The sequence below is a fragment of the Taudactylus pleione genome, unplaced genomic scaffold (genome assembly GCF_031769625.1).
Source record: "Taudactylus pleione unplaced genomic scaffold, aTauple2 ptg000070l, whole genome shotgun sequence".
NCBI classification, from domain to species: Eukaryota; Metazoa; Chordata; class Amphibia; order Anura; family Myobatrachidae; genus Taudactylus; species Taudactylus pleione.
In genome coordinates this window covers 17219849-17234533 of record NW_028284472.1, presented here as the reverse complement: position 1 = coordinate 17234533, position 14685 = coordinate 17219849, and the positions used below count along the sequence as shown (strand labels likewise).

The 14685-nt window shown below is 35.9% G+C and overlaps 6 non-coding genes across 6 annotated transcripts; all 6 read right to left on the bottom strand.

Annotated features, from left to right (window-relative positions):
• Positions 1–385: 385 nt before the first annotated feature.
• On the bottom strand, positions 386–471 carry TRNAR-UCU (transfer RNA arginine (anticodon UCU)). The gene is given in 2 exon segments: positions 386–421; positions 435–471. It is a non-coding gene; the product is annotated as a tRNA-Arg (tRNA).
• A 6050-nt stretch (positions 472–6521) lies between these two features.
• On the bottom strand, positions 6522–6607 carry TRNAR-UCU (transfer RNA arginine (anticodon UCU)). Its single transcript is given in 2 exon segments — positions 6522–6557; positions 6571–6607. It is a non-coding gene; the product is annotated as a tRNA-Arg (tRNA).
• A 472-nt stretch (positions 6608–7079) lies between these two features.
• TRNAR-UCU (transfer RNA arginine (anticodon UCU)) lies at positions 7080–7165 on the bottom strand. Its single transcript is given in 2 exon segments — positions 7080–7115; positions 7129–7165. It is a non-coding gene; the product is annotated as a tRNA-Arg (tRNA).
• Positions 7166–7637: 472 nt separating this feature from the next.
• Positions 7638–7723, bottom strand: TRNAR-UCU (transfer RNA arginine (anticodon UCU)). The gene is given in 2 exon segments: positions 7638–7673; positions 7687–7723. It is a non-coding gene; the product is annotated as a tRNA-Arg (tRNA).
• Positions 7724–8753: 1030 nt separating this feature from the next.
• On the bottom strand, positions 8754–8839 carry TRNAR-UCU (transfer RNA arginine (anticodon UCU)). Its single transcript is given in 2 exon segments — positions 8754–8789; positions 8803–8839. It is a non-coding gene; the product is annotated as a tRNA-Arg (tRNA).
• A 5494-nt stretch (positions 8840–14333) lies between these two features.
• TRNAR-UCU (transfer RNA arginine (anticodon UCU)) lies at positions 14334–14419 on the bottom strand. Its single transcript is given in 2 exon segments — positions 14334–14369; positions 14383–14419. It is a non-coding gene; the product is annotated as a tRNA-Arg (tRNA).
• Between the last annotated feature and the right edge of the window lie 266 nt (positions 14420–14685).

Here is a 14685-nt window from a genome sequence, read left to right as displayed (position 1 = left end):
CCAAATGCAAAAACAGCTATATCTGAGTCTTCCTCTTGCTGATATTTGGTGCAAGTCCTATTTTAAGTATGCAGATTTAGTGTCATAATTTGTGGTACACAAATAAGGACTGTAGGGAGACATTTTTTTATGAAGTTTTAGAATACATACCACTCAATCTGAGAAAGGCTAGTTGAGTAGAGATAAAAGTGTTTTCAAAACACCAATTACTGGTTTTAAGGAATCTGAAATTACATTGTAACTTGTGATCTAACTTTGAAAGGAACTTTCCAGTCAACAACCGATCATTATATTGTTTATGTAGTATAAGGATGTCCAATCTCCAATCATATTGTTATGAAAAGTGGAATGTAGTTCCTAAATATTTGCATTTAAAACTAAAGAACGACTCTGGTGGGACTCAAACCCACAACCTTTGAATAACTACAACCAACTAGAAGTCCAATGCGCTATCCATTGCGCCACAGAGCCACTGGTGGTTTTAGAGCTTGGTTCGACTGTAGCACTTGTAGAATACATAGAGTGGCAAAGGAGTGTCAGATATTTACAATAGTTCTCCCAAATGCAAAAACAGCTATATCTGAGTCTTCCTCTTGCTGATATTTGGTGCAAGTCCTATTTTAAGTATGCGGATTTAGTGACATAATTTGTGGTACACAATTAAGGAATGTATGGAGACATTTTTTTATGATGTTTTAGAATACATACCACTCAATCTGAGCAAGGCTAGTTGAGTAGAGACAAAAGTGTTTTCAAAACACCAATTACTGGTTTAAAGGAATCTGAAATTACTTTGTAACTTGAGATCTAACTTTGAAAGGGACTTTCCAGTCAAAAGCGATCATTATATTGTTTATGTAGTATAAGAATCTCCAATCTCCAATCATATTGTTATAAAAAGTTGAATGTAAATCCTAAATATTTGCATTTAAAAGTAAAGAATGAATCTGGTGGGACTCGAGCCCACAACTTTTGAATAACTACAACCAACTAGAAGTCCAATGCGCTATCCATTGCGCCACAGAGCCACTGGTGGTTTTAGAGCTTGGTTCGACTGTAGCACTTGTAGAATACATAGAGTGGCAAAGGAGTGTCAGATATTTACAATAGTTCTCCCAAATGCAAAAACAGCTATATCTGAGTCTTCCTCTTGCTGATATTTGGTGCAAGACCTATTTTAAGAAAGCGGATTTAGTGACATAATTTGTGGTACACAATTAATGACAGTAGGGAGACATTTTTTTATGATGTTTTAGAATACATACCCCTCAATCTGAGCAAGGCTAGTTGAGTAGAGACAAAAGTGTTTTCAAAACACCAATTACTGGTTTAAAGGAATCTGAAATTACATTGTAACTTGTGATCTAACTTTGAAAGGGACTTTCCAGTCAAAAAGCGATCATTATATTGTTTATGTAGTATAAGAATCTCCAATCTCCAATCATATTGTTATAAAAAGTTGAATGTAAATCCTAAATATTTGCATTTAAAATTAAAGAATGAACCTGGTGGGACTCGAGCCCACAACTTTTGAATAACTACAACCAACTAGAAGTCTAACGCGCTTTCCATTGCACCACAGCGCCCCTGGCAGCTTTAGCGCTTGGTTCGACTGTAGCACTTGTAGAATACATAGAGTGGCAAAGGAGTGTCAGATATTTACAATAGTTCTCCCAAATGCAAAAACAGCTATATCTGAGTCTTCCTCTTGCTGATATTTGGTGCAAGTCCTCTTTTAAGTATGCGGATTTAGAGACATAATTTGTGGTACACAATTAAGGACTGTAGGGAGACATTTTTTTATGATGTTTTAGAATACATACCACTCAATCTGAGAAAGGCTAGTTGAGTAGAGATAAAAGTGTTTTCAAAACACCAATAACGGGTTTAAAGGAATCTGACATTACATTGTAACTTGTGATCTAACTTTGAAAGGGACTTTCCAGCCAACAACCGATCATTATATTGTTTATGTAGTATAAGGATGTCCAATCTCCAATCATATTGTTATGAAAAGTTGAATGTAAATCCTAAATATTTGCATTTAAAACTAAAGAATGACTCTGGGGGGACTTGAAGCCACAGCCTTTGAATAACTACAACCAACTAGAAGTCCAATGTGCTATCCATTGAGCCACAGATCACCTGGCAGTTTTCGAGCTTGGTTCGACTGTAGCACATGTAGAATACATAGAGTGGCAAAAGAGTGTCAGATATTTACAATAGTTCTCCCAAATGCAAAAACAGCTATATCTGAGTCTTCCTCTTGCTGATATTTGGTGCAAGTCCTATTTTAAGTATGCGGATTTAGTGACATAATTTGTGGTACACAATTAATGACTGTAGGGAGTCATTTTTTTATGATGTTTTAGAATACATACCCCTCAATCTGAGCAAGGCTAGTTGAGTAGAGACAAAAGTGTTTTCAAAACACCAATTACTGGTTTAAAGGAATCTGAAATTACATTGTAACTTGTGATCTAACTTTGAAAGGGACTTTCCAGTCAAAAAGCGATCATTATATTGTTTATGTAGTATAAGAATCTCCAATCTCCAATCATATTGTTATAAAAAGTTGAATGTAAATCCTAAATATTTGCATTTAAAATTAAAGAATGAATCTGGTGGGACTCGAGCCCACAACTTTCGAATAACTACAACCAACTAGAAGTCTAACGCGCTTTCCATTGCACCGCAGCGCCCCTGGCAGCTTTAGCGCTTGGTTCAACTGTAGCACTTGTAGAATACATAGAGTGGCAAAGGAGTGTCAGATATTTACAATAGTTCTCCCAAATGCAAAAACAGCTATATCTGAGTCTTCCTCTTGCTGATATTTGGTGCAAGTCCTATTTTAAGTATGCGGATTTAGAGACATAATTTGTGGTACACAATTAAGGACTGTAGGGAGACATTTTTTTATGATGTTTTAGAATACATACCACTCAATCTGAGAAAGGCTAGTTGAGTAGAGATAAAAGTGTTTTCAAAACACCAATAACGGGTTTAAAGGAATCTGACATTACATTGTAACTTGTGATCTAACTTTGAAAGGGACTTTCCAGCCAACAACCGATCATTATATTGTTTATGTAGTATAAGGATATCCAATCTCCAATCATATTGTTATGAAAAGTTGAATGTAAATCCTAAATATTTGCATTTAAAACTAAAGAATGACTCTGGGGGGACTTGAAGCCACAGCCTTTGAATAACTACAACCAACTAGAAGTCCAATGTGCTATCCATTGAGCCACAGAGCACCTGGCAGTTTTCGAGCTTGGTTCGACTGTAGCACATGTAGAATACATAGAGTGGCAAAAGAGTGTCAGATATTTACAATAGTTCTCCCAAATGCAAAAACAGCTATATCTGAGTCTTCCTCTTGCTGATATTTGGTGCAAGTCCTATTTTAAGTATGCAGATTTAGTGACATAATTTGTGGTACACAATTAATGACTGTAGGGAGTCATTTTTTTATGATGTTTTAGAATACATACCCCTCAATCTGAGCAAGGCTAGTTGAGTAGAGACAAAAGTGTTTTCAAAACACCAATTACTGGTTTAAAAGAATCTGAAATTACATTGTAACTTGTGATCTAACTTTGAAAGGGACTTTCCAGTCAAAAAGCGATCATTATATTGTTTATGTAGTATAAGAATCTCCAATCTCCAATCATATTGTTATAAAAAGTTGAATGTAAATCCTAAATATTTGCATTTAAAATTAAAGAATGAATCTGGTGGGACTCGAGCCCACAACTTTTGAATAACTACAACCAACAAGAAGTCTAACGCGCTTTCCATTGCACCACAGCGCCCCTGGCAGCTTTAGCGCTTGGTTCGACTGTAGCACTTGTAGAATACATAGAGTGGCAAAGGAGTGTCAGATATTTACAATAGTTCTCCCAAATGCAAAAACAGCTATATCTGAGTCTTCCTCTTGCTGATATTTGGTGCAAGTCCTATTTTAAGTATGCAGATTTAGTGTCATAATTTGTGGTACACAAATAAGGACTGTAGGGAGACATTTTTTTATGATGTTTTAGAATACATACCACTCAATCTGAGAAAGGCTAGTTGAGTAGAGATAAAAGTGTTTTCAAAACACCAATTACTGGTTTTAAGGAATCTGAAATTACATTGTAACTTGTGATCTAACTTTGAAAGGAACTTTCCAGTCAACAACCGATCATTATATTGTTTATGTAGTATAAGGATGTCCAATCTCCAATCATATTGTTATGAAAAGTGGAATGTAGTTCCTAAATATTTGCATTTAAAACTAAAGAACGACTCTGGTGGGACTCAAACGCACAACCTTTGAATAACTACAACCAACTAGAAGTCCAATGCGCTATCCATTGCGCCACAGAGCCACTGGTGGTTTTAGAGCTTGGTTCGACTGTAGCACTTGTAGAATACATAGAGTGGCAAAGGAGTGTCAGATATTTACAATAGTTCTCCCAAATGCAAAAACAGCTATATCTGAGTCTTCCTCTTGCTGATATTTGGTGCAAGTCCTATTTTAAGAAAGCGGATTTAGTGACATAATTTGTGGTACACAATTAATGACAGTAGGGAGACATTTTTTTATGATGTTTTAGAATACATACCCCTCAATCTGAGCAAGGCTAGTTGAGTAGAGACAAAAGTGTTTTCAAAACACCAATTACTGGTTTAAAGGCATCTGAAATTACATTGTAACTTGTGATCTAACTTTGAAAGGGACTTTCCAGTCAAAAGCGATCATTATATTGTTTATGTAGTATAAGAATCTCCAATCTCCAATCATATTGTTATAAAAAGTTGAATGTAAATCCTAAATATTTGCATTTAAAATTAAAGAATGAATCTGGTGGGACTCGAGCCCACAACTTTTGAATAACTACAACCAACTAGAAGTCTAACGCTCTTTCCATTGCACCACAGCGCCCCTGGCAGCTTTAGCGCTTGGTTCGACTGTAGCACTTGTAGAATACATAGAGTGGCAAAGGAGTGTCAGATATTTACAATAGTTCTCCCAAATGCAAAAACAGCTATATCTGAGTCTTCCTCTTGCTGATATTTGGTGCAAGTCCTATTTTAAGTATGCGGATTTAGAGACATAATTTGTGGTACACAATTAAGGACTGTAGGGAGACATTTTTTTATGATGTTTTAGAATACATACCACTCAATCTGAGAAAGGCTAGTTGAGTAGAGATAAAAGTGTTTTCAAAACACCAATAACGGGTTTAAAGGAATCTGAAATTACATTGTAACTTGTGATCTAACTTTGAAAGGGACTTTCCAGCCAACAACCGATCATTATATTGTTTATGTAGTATAAGGATGTCCAATCTCCAATCATATTGTTATGAAAAGTTGAATGTAAATCCTAAATATTTGCATTTAAAACTAAAGAATGACTCTGGGGGGACTTGAAGCCACAGCCTTTGAATAACTACAACCAACTAGAAGTCCAATGTGCTATCCATTGAGCCACAGAGCACCTGGCAGTTTTCGAGCTTGGTTCGACTGTAGCACATGTAGAATACATAGAGTGGCAAAAGAGTGTCAGATATTTACAATAGTTCTCCCAAATGCAAAAACAGCTATATCTGAGTCTTCCTCTTGCTGATATTTGGTGCAAGTCCTATTTTAAGTATGCGGATTTAGTGACATAATTTGTGGTACACAATTAATGACTGTAGGGAGTCATTTTTTTATGATGTTTTAGAATACATACCCCTCAATCTGAGCAAGGCTAGTTGAGTAGAGACAAAAGTGTTTTCAAAACACCAATTACTGGTTTAAAAGAATCTGAAATTACATTGTAACTTGTGATCTAACTTTGAAAGGGACTTTCCAGTCAAAAAGCGATCATTATATTGTTTATGTAGTATAAGAATCTCCAATCTCCAATCATATTGTTATAAAAAGTTGAATGTAAATCCTAAATATTTGCATTTAAAATTAAAGAATGAATCTGGTGGGACTCGAGCCCACAACTTTTGAATAACTACAACCAACTAGAAGTGTAACGCGCTTTCCATTGCACCACAGCGCCCCTGGCAACTTTAGCGCTTGGTTCGACTGTAGCACTTGTAGAATACATAGAGTGGCAAAGGAGTGTCAGATATTTACAATAGTTCTCCCAAATGCAAAAACAGCTATATCTGAGTCTTCCTCTTGCTGATATTTGGTGCAAGTCCTATTTTAAGTATGCGGATTTAGTGTCATAATTTGTGGTACACAAATAAGGACTGTAGGGAGACATTTTTTTATGATGTTTTAGAATACATACCACTCAATCTGAGAAAGGCTAGTTGAGTAGAGATAAAAGTGTTTTCAAAACACCAATTACTGGTTTTAAGGAATCTGAAATTACATTGTAACCTGTGATCTAACTTTGAAAGGAACTTTCCAGTCAACAACCGATCATTATATTGTTTATGTAGTATAAGGATGTCCAATCTCCAATCATATTGTTATGAAAAGTTGAATGTAAATCCTAAATATTTGCATTTAAAACTAAAGAACGACTCTGGTGGGACTCAAACCCACAACCTTTGAATATCTACAACCAACTAGAAGTACAATGCGCTATCCATTGCGCCACAGAGCCACTGGTGGTTTTAGAGCTTGGTTCGACTGTAGCACTTGTAGAATACATAGAGTGGCAAAGGAGTGTCAGATATTTACAATAGTTCTCCCAAATGCAAAAACAGCTATATCTGAGTGTTCCTCTTGCTGATATTTGGTGCAAGTCCTATTTTAAGAAAGCGGATTTAGTGACATAATTTGTGGTACATAATTAATGACAGTAGGGAGACATTTTTTTATGATGTTTTAGAATACATACCCCTCAATCTGAGCAAGGCTAGTTGAGTAGAGATAAAAGTGTTTTCAAAACACCAATTACGGGTTTAAAGGAATCTGAAATTACATTGTAACTTGTGATCTAACTTTGAAAGGAACTTTCCAGTCAACAACCGATCATTATATTGTTTATGTAGTATAAGGATGTCCAAGCTCCAATCATATTGTTATGAAAAGTGGAATGTAGTTCCTAAATATTTGCATTTAAAACTAAAGAACGACTCTGGTGGGACTCGAACCCACAACCTTTGAATAACTACAACCAACTAGAAGTCCAATGCGCTTTCCATTGCGCCACAGAGCACCTGGCGGTTTTAGTGCTTGGTTCGCCTGTAGCACTTGTAAAATACATAGAGTGGCAAAAGAGTGTCAGATATTTACAATAGTTCTCCCAAATACAAAAACAGCTATATCTGAGTCTTCCTCTTGCTGATATTTGGTGCAAGTCCTATTTTAAGTATGCGGATTTAGAGACATAATTTGTGGTACACAATTAAGGACTGTAGGGAGACATTTTTTTATGATGTTTTAGAATACATACCACTCAATCTGAGCAAGGCTAGTTGAGAAGAGACAAAAGTGGTTTCAAAACACCAATTACTGGTTTAAAGGAATCTGAAAGTACATTGTAACTTGTAATCTAACTTTGAAAGGGACTTTCCAGTTAATAACCGATCATTATATTGTTTATGTAGTATAAGGATGTCCAATCTCCAATCATATTGTTATGAAAAGTGGAATGTAAATCCTAAATATTTGCATTTAAAACTAAAGAACGACTCTGGTGGGACTTGAACCCACAACCTTTGAATAACTACAACCAACTAGAAGTCCAATGCGCTATCCATTGCGCCACAGAGCCACTGGCGGTTTTTGAGCTTGGTTCGACTGTAGCACTTGTAGAATACATAGAGTGGCAAAGGAGTGTCAGATATTTACAATAGTTCTCCCAAATGCAAAAACAGCTATATCTGAGTCTTCCTCTTGCTGATATTTGGTGCAAGTCCTATTTTAAGAAAGCGGATTTAGTGACATAATTTGTGGTACACAATTAATGACAGTAGGGAGACATTTTTTTATGATGTTTTAGAACACATACCCCTCATTCTGAGCAAGGCTAGTTGAGTAGAAACAAAAGTGTTTTCAAAACACCAATTACTGGTTTAAAGGAATCTGAAATTACATTGTAACTTGTGATCTAACTTTGAAAGTGACTTTCCAGTCAAAAAGCGATCATTATATTGTTTATGTAGTATAAGAATCTCCAATCTCCAATCATATTGTTATAAAAAGTTGAATGTAAATCCTAAATATTTGCATTTAAAATTAAAGAATGAATCTGGTGGGACTCGAGCCCACAACTTTCAAATAACTACAACCAACTAGAAGTCTAACGCGCTTTCCATTGCACCACAGCGCCCCTGGCAGCTTTAGCACTTGGTTCAACTGTAGCACTTGTAGAATACATAGAGTGGCAAAGGAGTGTCAGATATTTACAATAGTTCTCCCAAATGCAAAAACAGCTATATCTGAGTCTTCCTCTTGCTGATATTTGGTGCAAGTCCTATTTTAAGTATGCGGATTTAGAGACATAATTTGTGGTACACAATTAAGGACTGTAGGAAGACATTTTTTTATGATGTTTTAGAATACATACCACTCAATCTGAGAAAGGCTAGTTGAGTAGAGATAAAAGTGTTTTCAAAACACCATTTACGGGTTTAAAGGAATCTGAAATTACATTGTAACTTGTGATCTAACTTTGAAACGGACTTTCCAGTCAACAACCGATCATTATATTGTTTATGTAGTATAAGGATGTCCAATCTCCAATCATATTGTTATGAAAAGTTGAATGTAAATCCTAAATATTTGCATTTAAAACTAAAGAACGACTCTGGTGGGACTTGAAGCCACAACCTTTGAATAACTACAACCAACTAGAAGTCCAATGCGCTATCCATTGCGCCACAGAGCCACTGGCAGTTTTAGAGCTTGGTTCGACTGTAGCACTTGTAGAATACATAGAGTGGCAAAGGAGTGTCAGATATTTACAATAGTTCTCCCAAATGCAAAAACAGCTATATCTGAGTCTTCCTCTTGCTGATATTTGGTGCAAGTCCTATTTTAAGAAAGCGGATTTAGTGACATAATTTGTGGTACACAATTAATGACAGTAGGGAGACATTTTTTTATGATGTTTTAGAATACATACCCCTCAATCTGAGCAAGGCTAGTTGAGTAGAGACAAAAGTGTTTTCAAAACACCAATTACTGGTTTAAAGGAATCTGAAATTACATTGTAACTTGTGATCTAACTTTGAAAGGGACTTTCCAGTCAAAAAGCGATCATTATATTGTTTATGTAGTATAAGAATCTCCAATCTCCAATCATATTGTTATAAAAAGTTGAATGTAAATCCTAAATATTTGCATTTAAAATTAAAGAATGAACCTGGTGGGACTCGAGCCCACAACTTTTGAATAACTACAACCAACTAGAAGTCTAACGCGCTTTCCATTGCACCACAGCGCCCCTGGCAGCTTTAGCGCTTGGTTCGACTGTAGCACTTGTAGAATACATAGAGTGGCAAAGGAGTGTCAGATATTTACAATAGTTCTCCCAAATGCAAAAACAGCTATATCTGAGTCTTCCTCTTGCTGATATTTGGTGCAAGTCCTCTTTTAAGTATGCGGATTTAGAGACATAATTTGTGGTACACAATTAAGGACTGTAGGGAGACATTTTTTTATGATGTTTTAGAATACATACCACTCAATCTGAGAAAGGCTAGTTGAGTAGAGATAAAAGTGTTTTCAAAACACCAATAACGGGTTTAAAGGAATCTGACATTACATTGTAACTTGTGATCTAACTTTGAAAGGGACTTTCCAGCCAACAACCGATCATTATATTGTTTATGTAGTATAAGGATGTCCAATCTCCAATCATATTGTTATGAAAAGTTGAATGTAAATCCTAAATATTTGCATTTAAAACTAAAGAATGACTCTGGGGGGACTTGAAGCCACAGCCTTTGAATAACTACAACCAACTAGAAGTCCAATGTGCTATCCATTGAGCCACAGATCACCTGGCAGTTTTCGAGCTTGGTTCGACTGTAGCACATGTAGAATACATAGAGTGGCAAAAGAGTGTCAGATATTTACAATAGTTCTCCCAAATGCAAAAACAGCTATATCTGAGTCTTCCTCTTGCTGATATTTGGTGCAAGTCCTATTTTAAGTATGCGGATTTAGTGACATAATTTGTGGTACACAATTAATGACTGTAGGGAGTCATTTTTTTATGATGTTTTAGAATACATACCCCTCAATCTGAGCAAGGCTAGTTGAGTAGAGACAAAAGTGTTTTCAAAACACCAATTACTGGTTTAAAGGAATCTGAAATTACATTGTAACTTGTGATCTAACTTTGAAAGGGACTTTCCAGTCAAAAAGCGATCATTATATTGTTTATGTAGTATAAGAATCTCCAATCTCCAATCATATTGTTATAAAAAGTTGAATGTAAATCCTAAATATTTGCATTTAAAATTAAAGAATGAATCTGGTGGGACTCGAGCCCACAACTTTCGAATAACTACAACCAACTAGAAGTCTAACGCGCTTTCCATTGCACCGCAGCGCCCCTGGCAGCTTTAGCGCTTGGTTCAACTGTAGCACTTGTAGAATACATAGAGTGGCAAAGGAGTGTCAGATATTTACAATAGTTCTCCCAAATGCAAAAACAGCTATATCTGAGTCTTCCTCTTGCTGATATTTGGTGCAAGTCCTATTTTAAGTATGCGGATTTAGAGACATAATTTGTGGTACACAATTAAGGACTGTAGGGAGACATTTTTTTATGATGTTTTAGAATACATACCACTCAATCTGAGAAAGGCTAGTTGAGTAGAGATAAAAGTGTTTTCAAAACACCAATAACGGGTTTAAAGGAATCTGACATTACATTGTAACTTGTGATCTAACTTTGAAAGGGACTTTCCAGCCAACAACCGATCATTATATTGTTTATGTAGTATAAGGATATCCAATCTCCAATCATATTGTTATGAAAAGTTGAATGTAAATCCTAAATATTTGCATTTAAAACTAAAGAATGACTCTGGGGGGACTTGAAGCCACAGCCTTTGAATAACTACAACCAACTAGAAGTCCAATGTGCTATCCATTGAGCCACAGAGCACCTGGCAGTTTTCGAGCTTGGTTCGACTGTAGCACATGTAGAATACATAGAGTGGCAAAAGAGTGTCAGATATTTACAATAGTTCTCCCAAATGCAAAAACAGCTATATCTGAGTCTTCCTCTTGCTGATATTTGGTGCAAGTCCTATTTTAAGTATGCAGATTTAGTGACATAATTTGTGGTACACAATTAATGACTGTAGGGAGTCATTTTTTTATGATGTTTTAGAATACATACCCCTCAATCTGAGCAAGGCTAGTTGAGTAGAGACAAAAGTGTTTTCAAAACACCAATTACTGGTTTAAAAGAATCTGAAATTACATTGTAACTTGTGATCTAACTTTGAAAGGGACTTTCCAGTCAAAAAGCGATCATTATATTGTTTATGTAGTATAAGAATCTCCAATCTCCAATCATATTGTTATAAAAAGTTGAATGTAAATCCTAAATATTTGCATTTAAAATTAAAGAATGAATCTGGTGGGACTCGAGCCCACAACTTTTGAATAACTACAACCAACAAGAAGTCTAACGCGCTTTCCATTGCACCACAGCGCCCCTGGCAGCTTTAGCGCTTGGTTCGACTGTAGCACTTGTAGAATACATAGAGTGGCAAAGGAGTGTCAGATATTTACAATAGTTCTCCCAAATGCAAAAACAGCTATATCTGAGTCTTCCTCTTGCTGATATTTGGTGCAAGTCCTATTTTAAGTATGCAGATTTAGTGTCATAATTTGTGGTACACAAATAAGGACTGTAGGGAGACATTTTTTTATGATGTTTTAGAATACATACCACTCAATCTGAGAAAGGCTAGTTGAGTAGAGATAAAAGTGTTTTCAAAACACCAATTACTGGTTTTAAGGAATCTGAAATTACATTGTAACTTGTGATCTAACTTTGAAAGGAACTTTCCAGTCAACAACCGATCATTATATTGTTTATGTAGTATAAGGATGTCCAATCTCCAATCATATTGTTATGAAAAGTGGAATGTAGTTCCTAAATATTTGCATTTAAAACTAAAGAACGACTCTGGTGGGACTCAAACGCACAACCTTTGAATAACTACAACCAACTAGAAGTCCAATGCGCTATCCATTGCGCCACAGAGCCACTGGTGGTTTTAGAGCTTGGTTCGACTGTAGCACTTGTAGAATACATAGAGTGGCAAAGGAGTGTCAGATATTTACAATAGTTCTCCCAAATGCAAAAACAGCTATATCTGAGTCTTCCTCTTGCTGATATTTGGTGCAAGTCCTATTTTAAGAAAGCGGATTTAGTGACATAATTTGTGGTACACAATTAATGACAGTAGGGAGACATTTTTTTATGATGTTTTAGAATACATACCCCTCAATCTGAGCAAGGCTAGTTGAGTAGAGACAAAAGTGTTTTCAAAACACCAATTACTGGTTTAAAGGCATCTGAAATTACATTGTAACTTGTGATCTAACTTTGAAAGGGACTTTCCAGTCAAAAAGCGATCATTATATTGTTTATGTAGTATAAGAATCTCCAATCTCCAATCATATTGTTATAAAAAGTTGAATGTAAATCCTAAATATTTGCATTTAAAATTAAAGAATGAATCTGGTGGGACTCGAGCCCACAACTTTTGAATAACTACAACCAACTAGAAGTCTAACGCTCTTTCCATTGCACCACAGCGCCCCTGGCAGCTTTAGCGCTTGGTTCGACTGTAGCACTTGTAGAATACATAGAGTGGCAAAGGAGTGTCAGATATTTACAATAGTTCTCCCAAATGCAAAAACAGCTATATCTGAGTCTTCCTCTTGCTGATATTTGGTGCAAGTCCTATTTTAAGTATGCGGATTTAGAGACATAATTTGTGGTACACAATTAAGGACTGTAGGGAGACATTTTTTTATGATGTTTTAGAATACATACCACTCAATCTGAGAAAGGCTAGTTGAGTAGAGATAAAAGTGTTTTCAAAACACCAATAACGGGTTTAAAGGAATCTGAAATTACATTGTAACTTGTGATCTAACTTTGAAAGGGACTTTCCAGCCAACAACCGATCATTATATTGTTTATGTAGTATAAGGATGTCCAATCTCCAATCATATTGTTATGAAAAGTTGAATGTAAATCCTAAATATTTGCATTTAAAACTAAAGAATGACTCTGGGGGGACTTGAAGCCACAGCCTTTGAATAACTACAACCAACTAGAAGTCCAATGTGCTATCCATTGAGCCACAGAGCACCTGGCAGTTTTCGAGCTTGGTTCGACTGTAGCACATGTAGAATACATAGAGTGGCAAAAGAGTGTCAGATATTTACAATAGTTCTCCCAAATGCAAAAACAGCTATATCTGAGTCTTCCTCTTGCTGATATTTGGTGCAAGTCCTATTTTAAGTATGCGGATTTAGTGACATAATTTGTGGTACACAATTAATGACTGTAGGGAGTCATTTTTTTATGATGTTTTAGAATACATACCCCTCAATCTGAGCAAGGCTAGTTGAGTAGAGACAAAAGTGTTTTCAAAACACCAATTACTGGTTTAAAAGAATCTGAAATTACATTGTAACTTGTGATCTAACTTTGAAAGGGACTTTCCAGTCAAAAAGCGATCATTATATTGTTTATGTAGTATAAGAATCTCCAATCTCCAATCATATTGTTATAAAAAGTTGAATGTAAATCCTAAATATTTGCATTTAAAATTAAAGAATGAATCTGGTGGGACTCGAGCCCACAACTTTTGAATAACTACAACCAACTAGAAGTGTAACGCGCTTTCCATTGCACCACAGCGCCCCTGGCAACTTTAGCGCTTGGTTCGACTGTAGCACTTGTAGAATACATAGAGTGGCAAAGGAGTGTCAGATATTTACAATAGTTCTCCCAAATGCAAAAACAGCTATATCTGAGTCTTCCTCTTGCTGATATTTGGTGCAAGTCCTATTTTAAGTATGCGGATTTAGTGTCATAATTTGTGGTACACAAATAAGGACTGTAGGGAGACATTTTTTTATGATGTTTTAGAATACATACCACTCAATCTGAGAAAGGCTAGTTGAGTAGAGATAAAAGTGTTTTCAAAACACCAATTACTGGTTTTAAGGAATCTGAAATTACATTGTAACTTGTGATCTAACTTTGAAAGGAACTTTCCAGTCAACAACCGATCATTATATTGTTTATGTAGTATAAGGATGTCCAAGCTCCAATCATATTGTTATGAAAAGTGGAATGTAGTTCCTAAATATTTGCATTTAAAACTAAAGAATGACTCTGGTGGGACTCGAACCCACAACCTTTGAATAACTACAACCAACTAGAAGTCCAATGCGCTTTCCATTGCGCCACAGAGCACCTGGCGGTTTTAGTGCTTGGTTCGCCTGTAGCACTTGTAAAATACATAGAGTGGCAAAAGAGTGTCAGATATTTACAATAGTTCTCCCAAATACAAAAACAGCTATATCTGAGTCTTCCTCTTGCTGATATTTGGTGCAAGTCCTATGTTAAGTATGCAATTTAGTGACATAATTTGTGGTACACAATTAAGGACTGTAGGGAGACATTTTTTTATGATGTTTTAGAATACATACCACTCAATCTGAGCAAGGCTAGTTGAGAAG